Source organism: Lethenteron reissneri, unplaced genomic scaffold (assembly GCF_015708825.2).
Source record: "Lethenteron reissneri isolate LAM-NWPU_2019-01 unplaced genomic scaffold, ASM1570882v1 scaffold_1785, whole genome shotgun sequence".
NCBI lineage: Eukaryota > Metazoa > Chordata > Hyperoartia > Petromyzontiformes > Petromyzontidae > Lethenteron > Lethenteron reissneri.
Genome location: NW_026891537.1, coordinates 7,811 through 25,300, shown reverse-complemented (window position 1 = coordinate 25,300; position 17,490 = coordinate 7,811). Strand labels below are relative to the sequence as shown.

At 49.9% G+C, this 17,490-nt stretch overlaps 1 pseudogene; it reads right to left on the bottom strand.

Moving 5' to 3' along the window:
* Positions 1-1,481: 1,481 nt before the first annotated feature.
* LOC133339314 (indian hedgehog protein-like) lies at positions 1,482-17,033 on the bottom strand (annotated as a pseudogene).
* Positions 17,034-17,490: the final 457 nt, after the last annotated feature.

The window sequence follows — 17,490 nt, the reverse complement described above, 5'->3', positions numbered from 1 at the left end:
ATGGTTATTAGGGAGGGGTGCGGCATGCGGAGTGACCTCACCCGCTCATGGTTATTAGGGAGGGGTGCGGCATGCGGAGTGACCTCACCCGCTCATGGTTATTAGGGAGGGGTGCGGCATGCGGAGTGACATCACCCGCTCATGGTTATTAGGGAGGGGTGCGGCATGCGGAGTGACATCACCCGCTCATGGTTATTGGGGAGGGGTGCGGCATGCGGAGTGACATCACACGCTCATGGTTATTAGGGAGGGGTGCGGCATGCGGAGTGACATCACCCGCTCATGGTTATTGGGGAGGGGTGCGGCATGTGTAGTGACGTCACCCCCTCATGGTTATTAGGGAGGGGTGCGGCATGTGGAGTGACCTCACCCGCTCATGGTTATTGGGGAGGGGTGAGGCATGTGGAGTGTGCGACCTTCTAGTGCGTCAGTGTAAATTACACGCGTGGTGCATGAATATTAATGAAGGGGGGGGGGGGGCTCTTTTTCAGTGACGTCACACACGGATGTAGCACTGTGCTGCGTAGATTTATTTTTTGACGTCACTTCCTATAAAGAAACGCTGTCATATTTGAAGCGACTCTGCGTTATAAACTATTTAACTCAGCTCGACCTTCCTCTGCGCTGGTGTAAACATCCACCCGCTCATGAATATTAGTGAGCGGGGTGTGCCTCGTGTGGAGTGACGTCACGCGGTGGGGTGTGCCTCATGTGGAGTGACGTCACGCGGTGGGGTGGGCCTCATGTGGAGTGACGTCACGCGGTGGGGTGTGTCTCATGTGGAGTGACGTCACGCGCGGGACGGACAGACATTTCTGGGCGATTATAGTAGGCAATACCGCCTTCAACTTTTACGAACGACTGCGTGTTTAAGATTAGCGATTTGTCGTATTATTTGGCTGTATAGCAAATGAAAAAATTACAATTTTTTTACTGTGCAAGTAAAACAGTGTTTTAATATTTGCGTGTTTTTATTTTATTTAGGGCCCCTTCATAACGTCCGCTACCTCATTGTTCAACGTAACAACAACAACAGCAACAACAACAAACAACATATTTGGCGACACTTGCTTTGCAAGTGATGTACAATCACTGTTAACATTATAGGCAAGCTCACCTATAGCGTACAGGACCCTTGGCCAATTTTCTAGCTTGGACGAAGACCCCCACCCCCCCCCCCCCCTAGGGAGCCTCTCCTGCCGCGAGACGCGTCCGTCACGTGTTCGAACACGACGAGCGAATTGGGGGAAACCCAAATCATCCTTCGGGCTGCACCGCCAGGTCGGCCGACGACTGCCCCCGTGGCTGCCCCTGGCACGGTGCCCATCATCGCGAACCTTCCCACTTGCCCGCCACCCGCGTCGACCGATCTGGTCCACCGAGCCACGGATCTGGCAACGTTTGCCTCCCCGGGAGCAATGGATCCTCATCCTCCTCCTGCCGCTGCTGCTGCTGCTGGCTCCTCCTGGCTCCCCAGCTGCTCACGCGCGGCCAGGCGAGAGGATGTGGAACACGTCTTCGCCGAGCAGCAGACGGGCGAGCGTGTGGAGGAGTCGCGGGTACCAGTGAATTCCTTCTCCCTCCGCTCCCGGTGCGTTCTTGCTACTGCTGCTGCCGCTGCCGCTGCTATTGCCGTCGCCGCCGCTGCTGCTGCTGCGCGAATGTATCCCGAGGCCCCGCATGAGCTCGTGGGCCGTGCGGAGCGGCGCGAAGGCGACGTGAGCCAGGCCGTGCGTCTCGACGGCCGCGTAGCACGACACCAGCAGCCCGTCGACGATCGCCGTGCCGTGGTGCGTGAGCGGCGCGTACGACCCCAGCGCCTCCACCCAGCTCACGCGCACCACGCGCACCGCACGCAGCCGCGGTGCTCCGTCATCGCCAACAACAACACCACTACCACCACCACTAACGCCACCAGCACCACCACTAACGCTACCACCAGCACCACCACTAACGCTACCACCAGCACCACCACTAACGCCACCAGCACCACCACTAACGCTACCGCCAACACCACCACTAACGCCACCAGCACCACCACTAACGCTACCGCCAGCACCACCACTAACGCTACCACCAGCACCACCAGGAAGATCAACACCACCGCCACCACCAACACGACCAGTAGCAGCAGGATCAGCAAGAGCACCCGCCAGCTCAAAGACGAACATTGCCGGGCCGCACGCGGCTGGCAAAGAGGGCCACGGCGCGCTCCTCCGGGGGAACACCGCTGCCACTATCGCCGCCGCCGTCATCGTCGGAGTCTCCGGGCGCGGCGAACACGAGGTGCGAGGGGGTGACGAGGAGGCGGCCGCCGCCTTCCGTCTCCAGGGTGATGAAGCGGCGCCGCTGGCGGGGCTCGCGGGTCGAGGAAGAGGAGGAGGTCGCTGTAGGCGGGCGGCGAGGTGGGGCCCGCTCGCCGCCAGGACGCGCTCGCCGGCCCGCAGGTCGCGCAGCCTCTTGGAGCCGCCGCCCTCCACCAAGAGGCGCGCGTCGCCGTGGAAGCAGCCCTCGCTGCCCTTGGCCGCCGCGATGTTGGAGTTCTCTGCACGGGTGGGATGGAGGTAGAGATGCGGGGGGTGTGGAGGGTGGGGGGGATGGAGAGAGACCGGTTAGAGAATGAGACATCGAGATGAAGAGAGGGGATATGGACAGATGGAGAGAGAGAAATATAGATTGAGACATAGAGATGGAGAGATAGAGGGATGGAGAGAGACCGGCAGAGACGGAGATGGAGAGAGAATGAGATGGAGAGAGAATGAGATGGAGAGAGAGGGAATCTGGTGATGCTGCTGCTACTGCATTGGCAGCGGTCCGCAGGCACACTGTTGTATCCTAACCCTTCTTCCATAATTGAGATTAATAATATTTGATGATTTTATATATTATCTTTTTACTTGTTTTTTTTTAATGAGTGAAACACACCAAGCGCAGCAAACTGCAAAACACCAGGTGTTGTTAAGTAATGAACTGGAGGAGGGCTAGGATGGCAGAATTTGCAACCTTGCTTCAAGGAAAGATAAGGCCTGATGAACGGGCACATGTCACCCGTGCAGGCGGCAGAGACAGTGGGAGTGTCAGCCAGACATAGTTAAGGCAAAAAGCCCAACCATCCTGCATGGTTTTAAAGTAACGTCAAAATTCGAAATTCAACAACAGAGTAGGCTAAATTATCGATTCTCGCGCTCGCTCAAATTGGAGACCAGGCTGCGAGCTACATAAATGAACCATTGCCCATTTGCTAATCCAATACTGAATGTTAATATTACTGAAGTCAAAACGAATTCTATGACCTCAGCACATGGGCAAATAATAGGGCAGTGTCGACTCAAAGGCAATGGAAGAAACAGAGGCTGCCTTTGTCTAAATCACAACCACAGAAAGCCAGGAATCATCACTGATTGTGTGTTAGGGATTCCGAGCTAATTAGAACACGTGCACACAGAAAGGGAGGTAGAAGCACGCCTTGTTCTCCTGCAGCTGAGGAAACAAAGATAAACCCAAAGAGGCCTTGGACCTGAAATTAAGAATAACATTCCCAGAGCAGAAGGTTGGAGGGACAGGGGAGAGCTGATTTAAAAAAGTGTTGTATATCTCTCAAGGCGGGCAGACCCAGCTAAATAACACGGCTGCGGGGGTCACCAAAAGTTCGCGTTCGCCCTAGTTAAGACAAAAAGCTCAATTATTCTGTATTGCTATTAAAGTAACGTTAAAGTCGGAATTTAACAACAGGGTAGGCTAAAGTTTGATATTCACACCCACTCCAATTAAACCAGGTCACAAGTACGCCTACTGAACCATCACCATCATTAAGTCAATATGAAATGTTATTTCCATACTTTAATGCTTTCTATACAACTCGACCCGAAGCATATGCATGAAAAGACAAAAGTAAAACTTATGAAAAGCCAGGATAACGGGATGAATCACCACCAGGTCGAATATAAATACATAATAAAAAAACGATGTGAAACCCAGGGTCGGAGAGAAAGGGAGATCCCGGCCGTCTTTGTATCCCCGCAACGCGGGATAGGAGTGTGTATACGCTCGGGGAAACACCTACACTTGAGTCAAGCACCACGATGGGAAACGACAGACCTTAGGTTACATACAGAATCATAACTGTGAAATAGTAAGGGACAAATGTTAACTTAAAACTTTTTAACCATTTCTTTGTGCGCCGGGTCGGAGAGAGTGTTGCCCCTCCCTCCAGGTTGTGCAACACGAACAAAGACGCCTATGAGACATTTGTAACGTCTGTGTTTTGGGTTCATGAAGAAGGCCAGACAAGAGATAATATTGCACCCAGACAGAGAGACGACCTCGAGGCAATTTGTAACATCTGATTGTTTGCTCGTGGGTTTATGGAGGGAGTGTGACAACGAATATACCGTCAGTGATGCACACAAGGACACACGGACATACGGACAGACACATGGACACACCTGCCTACGGACAGATCCTGACACAGCAAAAATCGGAAGAAGCCCCGCCTTGTGGGCGGGATCCAGGGGGATTTTTCGGCATAAAGTAAAGGATCCTGAGCATTGGAAGTCAGTGCGACGAGAGGGTCCACTCAGGAGTGCGACGGGAGGGTCGACTCAGGAACGAGTGCGACCAGAGTGGGTCCACTCAGGAGTGCGACCAGCGGGTCCACTCAGGAGTGCGACCAGAGGGTCGACTCAGGAGCGAGGGCGACCAGCGGGTCGACCAGGAGCGAGCTCGACCGGGAGGGTCGACTCAGGAGCGAGCTGCGACCAGCGGGTCGGCTCGACTCATCTTCAGCTCGTCAACCTCTGCCGAATCGGGGGTCTCTGCTGCCACCGGAGTGGTGAGCATCGCGGATCGGCGACAACCCAGAGCTGCACGCTACGAGCGAGTTGTGGGCGCCACCTACCGACCGGGTTCCGAACTGCGGACAGCGTATCAACGGGCATCCGAACCAGTTCGCCACGGTGACAGGGGATCAACTGATACGTATGACGCGCACCGCCCCCTCACCACACGACCACCAGGCGTCTGTTTGACCTAAAGAATCGACTCCGAACACTGACTATTCAAGACAACTCTTACCACTCAAAAACACTCGAACCCATAAGCCATCCGTGGCTGGAAAGCATCACAACGAGACCGAGTGATGGCCCTCCGTCGTTTATAAGAGTATTCTTAATTTTTATCTTTAATATTTAGTGGGCTGTACTCTTAATCGCATAAATTCCCAACAGATCCATCAATACGAACTGATTCTTGGCACCTCCTTCCGCCGAGCCACGCTCACGTGGGGAGTGGTGGCCCACCGGATCCTTATCAGGTGATCTGGTCCCCAATTAGTAAACTTGGTATAAGATAACGAGCTTCGGAAAAGGAGCACCGTCGCAGGCCCTTACTCCGAGCCGTTCTGTTGTCAGATGACCTGCCGATGTATCTGTTGAGATTGGTGCCTTTAAGAATAATAACTGTTTTTGATTGTGTTTTTTTTATCGCCGTATAATCTTTCAAGTATCTTTCAGTCATAATCGCCGCACGTACTCGCATCCTCTACAGAATATTCAACTGTCCCGTGACCCAAGGTGTTAACAACGTGATAAGGGTTGCGTATGGTCAATAAGGAGTGTGGTACTGCGTGAACAATATTGAGTATAATCATTCATTAACATTAAGGTTTCTTAAGCATAGTATTTGCGTGTTTTAACGACTCTCTCTCTCATAACAACCATCGCGTTATGCGGGATCCATGTGCAGTTGTCAAAGTGAAATCAGACAATCGTTGATGATACTGTATTGATGCCGTGTTGACGTTCCGGGATTGAGAGTTCGCATATTATATCATAGTTAAGGTTGAATTAGTAATAAATTGATCAATACAGAAGTGGTTGTGTGATTCTTTCCTGAAATCTATGCATAAGATCTGCTTCTGCGTTGAGATTTGAACTTGGTGACCTTAATAAACACACTAATACATACTCAGTAAATGTTAAAGCGATAACGGGGTGAACCGGGGTCTGGTTATCATAACGACTTGCGTTATCATAATTACACCCACTCGCATAATTAATACGATTACCTCTCGAATTGGCATAATTAAAATGTGCGTAATTACATAAATTAACATATTTCCGGATAATTACACATTTGGCCAAATTTCATTTAATTATTATTATTTCCACTGAATATTCATAACCCACATATACAACATAATAATTTCACCCACGCACGCATACAACATAACAAATTTTCATACCCAACATATACAACATAATGGGGGCTCGTCTTCCGGGATCTCTCGCAGACAGTTATGCATGAATTCAGGAACGAATCACTGATGTGTTAATCAAAGTGTTGTGAACTAACGTTGCCTTGTGATTGTAAACGGGGGTATACAAACAAAACGCGCTCTGAAAGGAAATACCAGAGTAGCAGAGTATAACAAAGACAGCTGGGCTGAGATTATTTGCTCGAGTTGAACTGACGCATCCTGTGATACAATTGTTTATATGCACTCTGAAAAGAAATATTAAGGTAACTCTTGCCATACTTAAGATGCTAGGATTAAGAATAATATTTGAATGGGTTACGGGATACGGGGAGGTCGTATTTAAACGTACCGACCAATCTGTTACAAAGCAGTACAGTCAGAGAGACATATGGGAAGGGAGCTGTATCGATAACACGAACACACCTCGGGGGAAACTAATTGACTGGATAAAAGTAACGAAGGCAAACACGATGCAAAAACTGCAGAGAAGGCAGGACAGGACTCATACCTTCTCACACAGGCATACAGACAGGGATTGTGGAATGAGGGAAATTTTGGAAAGGAAACGGGAGAGAAATCGTCTCTAATAAACGACGAGAAATGTCCTCACACCCTCGAGAGGGAGGAGAAATCAAAGCTCGCGACACCAGCGAAACTCACAGACGTTGAGCCACAGAATAAATATGGAAGTAACATCAAATCACTCTCTTGGGTACGTGGACAGAGTCCAGGGATTGATTGCACAAAAGTTAAAGTAAAATCGCCAGGACATGGTACACTAAGGGCAGAGGCAAAAACTGAAGGGAAATGGCAACACGAGCGACACGGCCCTGGGCGCGCACACAGAAAATGCACACCACTTAAACACAGGGGACACAGCACAGACCAAAGTGACAGATTGCCTGATGATAACTTGTTTGATGATGACGCTGTCAGCAATCAACTTTCGGAATACCTGTTCACCAGTAAAACCCTTTAAGTTGATGGACAAGGCTCTAGTCAGAATTCCCGATTTTGACCCCCACAATAAGACTATGGATATCCACACACATATCGCGACAGTGGAAGAGGAGGCAATGATTAGAGGGCTGAGGAGACGGGATGAAAAAGCGAGTTTGTTGAAACGGACCTTACATAAAGAATCTATTCCATGGGTAAAGTCACTACCACACAAGGTTAGAAATGATTTTAAACAATTGAGCCTGGCAGTGATTCGGAAGTTTGGAGAATATTCGACACTCACTGAGGGGTTTTATGCTGTAAAATCGATGACCCAGGGCATGGACCAAGATCCACGTGACTACCTCGTCCAATTTAAAAGAGCGTATTACGCAGGCGATGTGAATCAATACCACGAAGGGGATAAAATGTTCAAAATTATGTTTTTTGAATCCTTAAGCCCAGAGATTACAGAAAGGGTGAGAATAGTTTTGAATCCAGAAACCGCATCCTTACGCCGCATAGAGAGCAAGGCGTACATGGCATGGTTATACAGAGCTAAGAATCATAATTCGGATCCAGAACACAGGGAGAGGGATGAGGAACCCAGCCTCTCAGAGAGGAATAAAAATCACCGAGCAGTCCCACCATGCAGAGAGCAGCAGAAACGCACGCACACATGGCAAAATAACCCAGAGAGAGGTTGGCACGAGAATGAGAGCGGCACCAAAGCCGAACATTCAGGAGAATCGCAGGAGGGGGAGGTTCAGAATAGAACCATACCAACACCCCATGCCCCGACATGCGCAAGGTCAAGATTACCCACAGGGATGGCGAAGTAACAATCCAGGAAAAATTGGCACCCAAATGGGAAAAACACTGGGCCAAGGGTGCAGGAGAATCGTAGGAGGGAGAGGTTCAGAGCAGAACCATATCAACACCCCATCCCACGACACACGCAAGGTTCAAATTACGCACAGAGATGGGAAGATAACCACCTAGCGGGAAGGTGTTACACATACCGCGGAGGTATGGATGCGAACATTCACGAGAATCGCAGGATGGGAGGTCAAACACAATCGATACAATTCCGACCAATTCCTCCACCGGCTATACCAGGAGGGAATAGAGGAATAACACAGAATACGGTCCAAATACGTGATGAACCATCCACAGTGATTGAGAGCGGGCAGCCCATACGCGCCACACCCGCCGAGGTGTTAAACCCGGCGCTCAATGTGAAATACAGGCAGGCTGCAAGTGACAGGGCGGGCAAAAACGTGGACAGTGCTCCCGTAAATGACGCGCGGATCGAATACAAGGACAGGGTTGCATTGAAGCGTGATCGGACAGTACAAAAACAGACAGCAGGGACACGCCCTGAGGAGCGCAGGCATGAGCCTTTGAATGGAAAATATCCAAGGGAAACCAAAAATCATGTGGATCGGAGTGCTAAAATGGAGACGAATGTCCATGACGTATCGGGAATGGTGTTGAAATCCAACACACTAGTAAAAACAAAGAGGGCAACATTACGAGGGACAGAATTAAATCGACACACTGACTCGGCAAATGTGCATGTAATCGCAGAGAGAGCGAATGCCTCGAACCAAATGTCAAAGTGGGTCGTGTGCGCGAATTCTGGTTATGTGCAGCACAATTTTTCACCACACACTCCCACGACACAGAGAGTGAGAGAGGAAACTACAAAAACGAACCCGAAAACCGTGATCGAATTATCGAAGTGGTGAACGAGGCAACATGAGGAAGGTAACGCATAAATGCGTTCGAAACCGCTACCTAGCGTTTCCCAGGATTTAACAAAACAAAAATGAATATTCGTCGGAGTCATGATGTATCAGAACCGATGTAACGCAATATCGATGTTTAACGCTTGTTTAATTTTCTTTGCTCAATTCAAATAACCATGTTAAGTTGTGACACGTACGCGCGCGTTGTAAGGAATAGCAGCAAAACTTGAGGACAATCGATGGTTCATGATGGAAGAAGGGTATACATTTTTTTTAAAATAACCCGTGGCCATTTGACCACTGGTCATTTTTAAAAGGGCGGTATGTTGTATCCTAACCCTTCTTCCATAATTGAGATTAATAATATTTGATGATTTTTATATATTATCTTTTACTTGTTTTTTTTAATGAGTGAAACACACCAAGCGCAGCAAACTGCAAAACACCAGGTGTTGTTAAGTAATGAACTGGAGGAGGGCTAGGATGGCAGAATTTGCAACCTTGCTTCAAGGAAAGATAAGGCCTGATGAACGGGCACATGTCACCCGTGCAGGCGGCAGAGACAGTGGGAGTGTCAGCCAGACATAGTTAAGGCAAAAAGCCCAACCATCCTGCATGGTTTTAAAGTAACGTCAAATTCGAAATTCAACAACAGAGTAGGCTAAATTATCGATTCTCGCGCTCGCTCAAATTGGAGACCAGGCTGCGAGCTACATAAATGAACCATTGCCCATTTGCTAATCCAATACTGAATGTTAATATTACTGAAGTCAAAACGAATTCTATGACCTCAGCACATGGGCAAATAATAGGGCAGTGTCGACTCAAAGGCAATGGAAGAAACAGAGGCGCCTTTGTCTAAATCACAACCACAGAAAGCCAGGAATCATCACTGATTGTGTGTTAGGGATTCCGAGCTAATTAGAACACGTGCACACAGAAAGGGAGGTAGAAGCACGCCTTGTTCTCCTGCAGCTGAGGAAACAAAGATAAACCCAAAGAGGCCTTGGACCTGAAATTAAGAATAACATTCCCAGAGCAGAAGGTTGGAGGGACAGGGGAGAGCTGATTTAAAAAAAGTGTTGTATATCTCTCAAGGCGGGCAGACCCAGCTAAATAACACGGCTGCGGGGGTCACCAGAAGTTCGCGTTCGCCTAGTTAAGACAAAAAGCTCAATTATTCTGTATTGCTATTAAAGTAACGTTAAAGTCGGAATTTAACAACAGGGTAGGCTAAAGTTTGATATTCACACCCACTCCAATTAAACCAGGTCACAAGTACGCCTACTGAACCATCACCATCATTAAGTCAATATGAAATGTTATTTCCATACTTTAATGCTTTCTATACAACTCGACCCGAAGCATATGCATGAAAAGACAAAAGTAAAACTTATGAAAAGCCAGGATAACGGGATGAATCACCACCAGGTCGAATATAAATACATAATAAAAAAACGATGTTAAACCCAGGGTCGGAGAGAAAGGGAGATCCCGGCCGTCTTTGTATCCCCGCAGCGCGGGATAGGAGTGTGTATACGCTCGGGGAAACACCTACACTTGAGTCAAGCACCACGATGGGAAACGACAGACCTTAGGTTACATACAGAATCATAACTGTGAAATAGTAAGGGACAAATGTTAACTTAAAACTTTTTAACCATTTCTTTGTGCGCCGGGTCGGAGAGAGTGTTGCCCCTCCCTCCAGGTTGTGCAACACGAACAAAGACGCCTATGAGACATTTGTAACGTCTGTGTTTTGGGTTCATGAAGAAGGCCAGACAAGAGATAATATTGCACCCAGACAGAGAGACGACCTCGAGGCAATTTGTAACATCTGATTGTTTGCTCGTGGGTTTATGGAGGGAGTGTGACAACGAATATACCGTCAGTGATGCACACAAGGACACACGGACATACGGACAGACACATGGACACACCTGCCTACGGACAGATCCTGACACAGCAAAAATCGGAAGAAGCCCCGCCTTGTGGGCGGGATCCAGGGGGATTTTTCGGCATAAAGTAAAGGATCCTGAGCATTGGAAGTCAGTGCGACGAGAGGGTCCACTCAGGAGTGCGACGGGAGGGTCGACTCAGGAACGAGTGCGACCAGAGTGGGTCCACTCAGGAGTGCGACCAGCGGGTCCACTCAGGAGTGCGACCAGAGGGTCGACTCAGGAGCGAGGGCGACCAGCGGGTCGACCCAGGAGCGAGCTCGACCGGGAGGGTCGACTCAGGAGCGAGCTGCGACCAGCGGGTCGGCTCGACTCATCTTCAGCTCGTCAACCTCTGCCGAATCGGGGGTCTCTGCTGCCACCGGAGTGGTGAGCATCGCGGATCGGCGACAACCCAGAGCTGCACGCTACGAGCGAGTTGTGGGCGCCACCTACCGACCGGGTTCCGAACTGCGACAGCGTATCAACGGGCATCCGAACCAGTTCGCCACGGTGACAGGGATCAACTGATACGTATGACGCGCACCGCCCCCTCACCACCACGACCACCAGGCGTCTGTTTGACCTAAAGAATCGACTCCGAACACTGACTATTCAAGACAACTCTTACCACTCAAAAACACTCGAACCCATAAGCCATCCGTGGCTGGAAAGCATCACAACGAGACCGAGTGATGGCCCTCCGTCGTTTATAAGAGTATTCTTAATTTTTATCTTTAATATTTAGTGGGCTGTACTCTTAATCGCATAAATTCCCAACAGATCCATCAATACGAACTGATTCTTGGCACCTCCTTCCGCCGAGCCACGCTCACGTGGGGAGTGGTGGCCCACCGGATCCTTATCAGGTGATCTGGTCCCCAATTAGTAACTTGGTATAAGATAACGAGCTTCGGAAAGGAGCACCGTCGCAGGCCCTTACTCCGAGCCGTTCTGTTGTCAGATAACCTGCCGATGTATCTGTTGAGATTGGTGCCTTTAAGAATAATAACTGTTTTTGATTGTGTTTTTTTTTATCGCCGTATAATCTTTCAAGTATCTTTCAGTCATAATCGCCGCACGTACTCGCATCCTCTACAGAATATTCAAACTGTCCCGTGACCCAAGGTGTTAACAACGTGATAAGGGTTGCGTATGGTCAATAAGGAGTGTGGTACTGCGTGAACAATATTGAGTATAATCATTCATTAACATTAAGGTTTTCTTAAGCATAGTATTTGCGTGTTTTAACGACTCTCTCTCTCACTAACAACCATCGCGTTATGCGTGATCCATGTGCAGTTGTCAAAGTGAAATCAGACAATCGTTGATGATACTGTATTGATGCCGTGTTGACGTTCCGGGATTGAGAGTTCGCATATTATATCATAGTTAAGGTTGAATTAGTAATAAATTGATCAATACAGAAGTGGTTGTGTGATTCTTTCCTGAAATCTATGCATAAGATCTGCTTCTGCGTTGAGATTTGAACTTGGTGACCTTAATAAACACACTAATACATACTCAGTAAATGTTAAAGCGATAACGGGGTGAACCGGGGTCTGGTTATCATAACGACTTGCGTTATCATAATTACACCCACTCGCATAATTAATACGATTACCTCTCGAATTGGCATAATTAAAATGTGCGTAATTACATAAATTAACATATTTTCGGATAATTACACATTTGGCCAAATTTCATTTAATTATTATTATTTCCACTGAATATTCATAACCCACATATACAACATAATAATTTCACCCACGCACGCATACAACATAACAAATTTTCATACCCAACATATACAACAACACACACAACAACGACAACGACGACAACTCAACACATGCGTCAATAACCACTCTGGTCTTGCTCGACATTATGCTTTTGTGTTTGCAGATGCGTTACGAAAACAACAACAACAACAACGACGACAAAAAGGGGGGCTCTCAACACAGGTAAATGGCGTAGCATGGAGCACACAGTCAGCCCCAAGCCTCGCAACTTCAGCACTCTGGACAGCGCCGGTTGGGAAGAAGTTGGGGGGATTGTGCGGTCCCGACGTCACTCGCCAGCAATGTTCGAGCCGAGACCGGGGCTCGAACTCAGGTGGCCAGGCGCGAGAGCGTGCAGTGTCGAGAGCCGTCGCGACAGCGCTCCAAAGTGACAACGGTTGACGACAGCGGCTACGGCCAGCGGAGCAACATCGTCAGTCGCACGGAGTGTGACTCCCCACGCGGTGCGGAAAGTCGCTGCCGAAGGTTAAACACTCAACAGGAAACAAGAGAAGCGTCACTTTTACACGAGTGGACAAATACAGCGTGGGTCACATGAAGGGCGCGTGTATGTGTGTGTGTACATGTACACACATACACGTGTGTGTGTGTGTGTGTACATGTACACACACACACATACACGTGTGTGTGTGTATGTGTGTACATGTACACACACACATACACACGTGTGTGTGTGTGTGTGTACATGTACACACACACACACACGTGTGTGTATGTGTGTATGTGTGTACATGTACACATACATACACACACACGTGTGTGTGTATGTGTGTATGTGTGTGGTTAGCGCCGCCGTGTTCGTGTAGCCCGGTTAGACTAGTTCGATTCCAGCTCACGGCCAACACCGGTGACAATTATCTGAACCGGTCCAAGTCCTCCTCCTCTAGGTCGACTCAGCCTCAAATGAGTATGTCTGATGTGGTGTGTAAACATCGCCACTCGGGAGACAGAGGCGGCGGGGCGTTGTGCTGGCCACCCACCCCCTCGTGTGACACGCCGGCCTTCATAGGTGCTCGCTAACAGCACTTGCCCCTACAGCCTGTTGAAGACTATACGGGGGATCTGTTTCTTTTGTGTTTGGCGCTGCGCTGCGCTACGAACCCAGCGAGCCGAGTTCGATTCCCGCTCACGGCCAACACCAGTTGGCGATTAACGGAACCGGTTCTGAGCCTCCCCCTAGGTCGACTCAGCCTCAAATGAGTACCTGGTACAGAGTGTGTAAACATCGCCTGTCGGGCGTGGTGCTGGCCACCCACCCCCCCCCCCCCTCGTGTGTAGCCACGGCGCCTGAGGACACTTTTTGCCTCTGAAGGCCACGGAGCTATATCCCTGCGGCTCGATCGTGAGCTGCTTGTGGGAGAACACGAATTAAATTGTTTTTATTAAATGAGATGAGCACACACAGTCGCCTTCATCGCATATCCGTCTCTACGCATGAAACATCAAGGTATTTGTTTATGGCTGTGATGTTTTTTTTAAGCGAGTCGGATATGTGAAGGAGACACGGCTTACTTGTTTACTACTGAATAGTCTACCGCAGCACGTGAAGTAGGACCATTGCCCGAAACGTCGCCTACGACATACAGTACACACACACACATCACTTACCGTGGAGCGATGGCCGTGGGGCCACCACGTTTGTTGTCCTGCCCCCACACCTCCGATTAGTGCGGTTGGCTACGTACGGTGCGAAAGAAGTTCGCCACACGCACGCGCACATCGTTTAATTGCAACGCCCACATACGCCACAGAAATATTGTCATTGACAAACGCCAAATGTAGTTGTTTTCTTCTTGTTCTTCTAAACACACTTTTTTTATTATCAATCGATTAACCGGTTCGACATCACGAACCACGAATAACTCTACCAATAGGGTTTTCCCCTTTTTTTCTGGCAACAAAAACTGACACCTTTTGCAAGGAATCATGCTTACATTAACCACTATACTTGCAGTCAAATGCAAAACAAAAACAATACTCTGATAATGTATGAATTGTCTTTGAAAATGATTGGTCCACACCAGAGACAGCCTTCTTTAGAGCCTAGTCTCATACAGTGTTCGACCAGATGACGCCAAAAGGCGGCATTCGACTGCGAGTATTGTGGCTAATGTAAGCACGATTCCTTGCAAAAGGTGGCATTTTTTGTTGCCAGAAAAAGGGGAAACCCCTATTAGTATATTGTGGTGCTGGCAAAGGAGGTCCCACCACGAATAACTCGTCGCTCGCAACGCGCTCACCGGCCTTGACGGAGCAGTGCACGTGCGACTTGGACTCGTAGTGGACCCAGTCGAAGCCCGCCTGGGCGGCGAGGCGTGCCAGCGTGCCGTACTTGTTCGCGGTCGCGGTCCGACGTGGTGATGTCCACGGCGCGCCCCTCGTAGTGCAGCGACTCCTCCGAGTGGTGGCCGTCCTCGTCCCAGCCCTCGGTCACGCGCAGCTTCACGCCGGGCCACGTGTTCATCACGGAGATGGCGAGCGAGTGAGGCGCTCCTTGCAGCGCTGAGCACGAGGAGACGCGAGCGGAAGAGAGACGGAAGAGAGAGTTGAGAGGGGAGAGACGGGGCAGACTTTTGACTTTTTAAACAACTTTTATTGCCGCCAGCAGCAGCAAACAGCGCTGGAGGCGACTCCGATATGAAATGCACAAAGTCCACCAGCAAATGAATGAAAATAAACGCTACAAATCCACGTGCTGTGGCGCTAAATGCGCCGCGCACAACACGAAAGAAAAGTCACGTGGTGGTGGTGGTGGTCATCGCGCACGCCACGGTGACGAGCGAGCGCTTCAGAAGGTGAACACCACGAGGGTGCTGGTCCACGCTGGTGCAGAGAGGGGCTTGTCCGGCTCCCAAGTGTAGGGACCGGAGTTCAGTGAGAGGTGGACACAGGAGGGTGTGTGGGTGGCGTAGGTGGAGAGAGTAGAGGGAGAGAGAGAGGCAGAGCGAGAGAGAAACAAGGAGTTGGGGAGAGAAATACAAAGGGGGGTGGGGTGGGAGGTAGACAGATGGAGCGAGAAAGGAAGGAAAGAAGGGTACAGTGGAGGGGAGACACGGGGAGACACGGAGAGACACGGAGAGACACGGAGAGACACGGGGAGACACGGGGGAGACAGTAAATTGCGAGAGAGAAGGGAGATGGCAGTAGGGTAAACAATGGGGTGTGGAGGGGGGTGAAATGACGAGACAAAGGGGCAGAGATGGAGCGGGCGGGAGATGGAGAGAGACGAGGGAAGAGGAGGGGGGTTATGCACGGGGAGAACAAGGGTAGAGAAGGAGAGAGAAGGGAGACATCGACAGAGATAGACACGATGAGAGGGAGAAATGGAGAGAGAATGAGAATAGGGAGAGAGGGGGGAGCGATACACGGAGAGACGGCGAGAGGGGAACTACAGGGGAGGAGGAGGAGGGGGGGAAGAGTGAGAAATATGGAGACCAACACGGAGAGGACGGAAAGAGAGGAGACACGGGGCTGCGTGTAGAACGAGAGAGAGCGAGAGAGCGGGGGGTTACATTAAGCAAAGATTAAAAACAAACGAAATGGTGAACAAAGCAAAGTGCCGACTACACCGAGCATCTTCTTGTTTCCACTGATCATAAAAAATGATGATAATATCATCATTAGGAGTATCATCACTGATGATCATTTCATCATTAGAAGTATCATCACTGATGATCATTTCATCATTAGGAGTATCATCACTGATGATCATTTCATCACTTTTTGGTTCTTTCGGTAAAGTCACGTAGGTATAAAATAAATTAATGATTTTATGAATTTTCTACCCACGTGACTTTACCGAAAGAACAAAGAGTATGGATCCTTGCAGTCACAAAAACTTCAAATCTAGATTGATCATATCATTATTAATAGTATCATCACTAATGATCATGTTATATTCATTTAGGAGTATCATTACCAGCGCCACCATCAGCAGTACTATCATCATCCTCGCCATCATCTTCCTCGCCATCATCATCTTCCTCCACATCCTCATCCCCATCATCCATAACCATCATCCATCCTCACCCTCACCTAATCCCCCCCCGCCCCCAATCAAGGCACCCTCCTCACCTGCGTCATGAGGCGGTCGGCCCCGGTGCCCTCCTCGTCCTTGAACACGACGTCGGGTTGTAGTTGGGCGTCAGCTCCCGGAACCTCTCGGAGCCGCGTGCGATCTTCCCCTCGTAGCGGCCGCTCGCGCCCAGCGCCCTCTCGGCCACGTTGGGCACGAACTGCTTGAAGGCGAGCGGCGTCAGCTTGCGCGCCGGGCGCCGCTGGCCCCGTTCAAGCTACCAGGTCCGCAGGACTCTGCCGGCTGAGGCAGCAGCAGCAGCAGGAGCAGCAGCAGCAGCAGGAGGATGCTGACGGACAGCGGCGGCGGCGGCGGCGGTGATGAGGAGAGCGGCGCGCTCCGCCGATGGGCGAGGAGATGGTCCAGGTGGCGACAATCTCGCCCCCATGCTGCTGCCGCCGCAAGATGTCAGCTGGGTGCCCGGCTGTGTGCTGCTGCTGCTGCTGGATGGTGGTGACGCTAAAGCTGCTGACGATGGTGGTGGCGGGTGTGGCGATGGCGCTGCTACAGCCGATGATGATGGTACAGATGGCGATCGTGTTGCGGATGGTGCTGGTGGTGGTGTTGGTGGTGACAATGGCGATTGTGTTGCTGCTAATGATGATGCTTGTGGTGATGTTTGTGGTAATTTTGTGTTGGTCATGGTGATACTGATGGTGATTGTGTATTGCTGATGGTGATGATGGTAATTGTGTATCGCTGATGGTGATGATGGTGATTGTGTATTGCT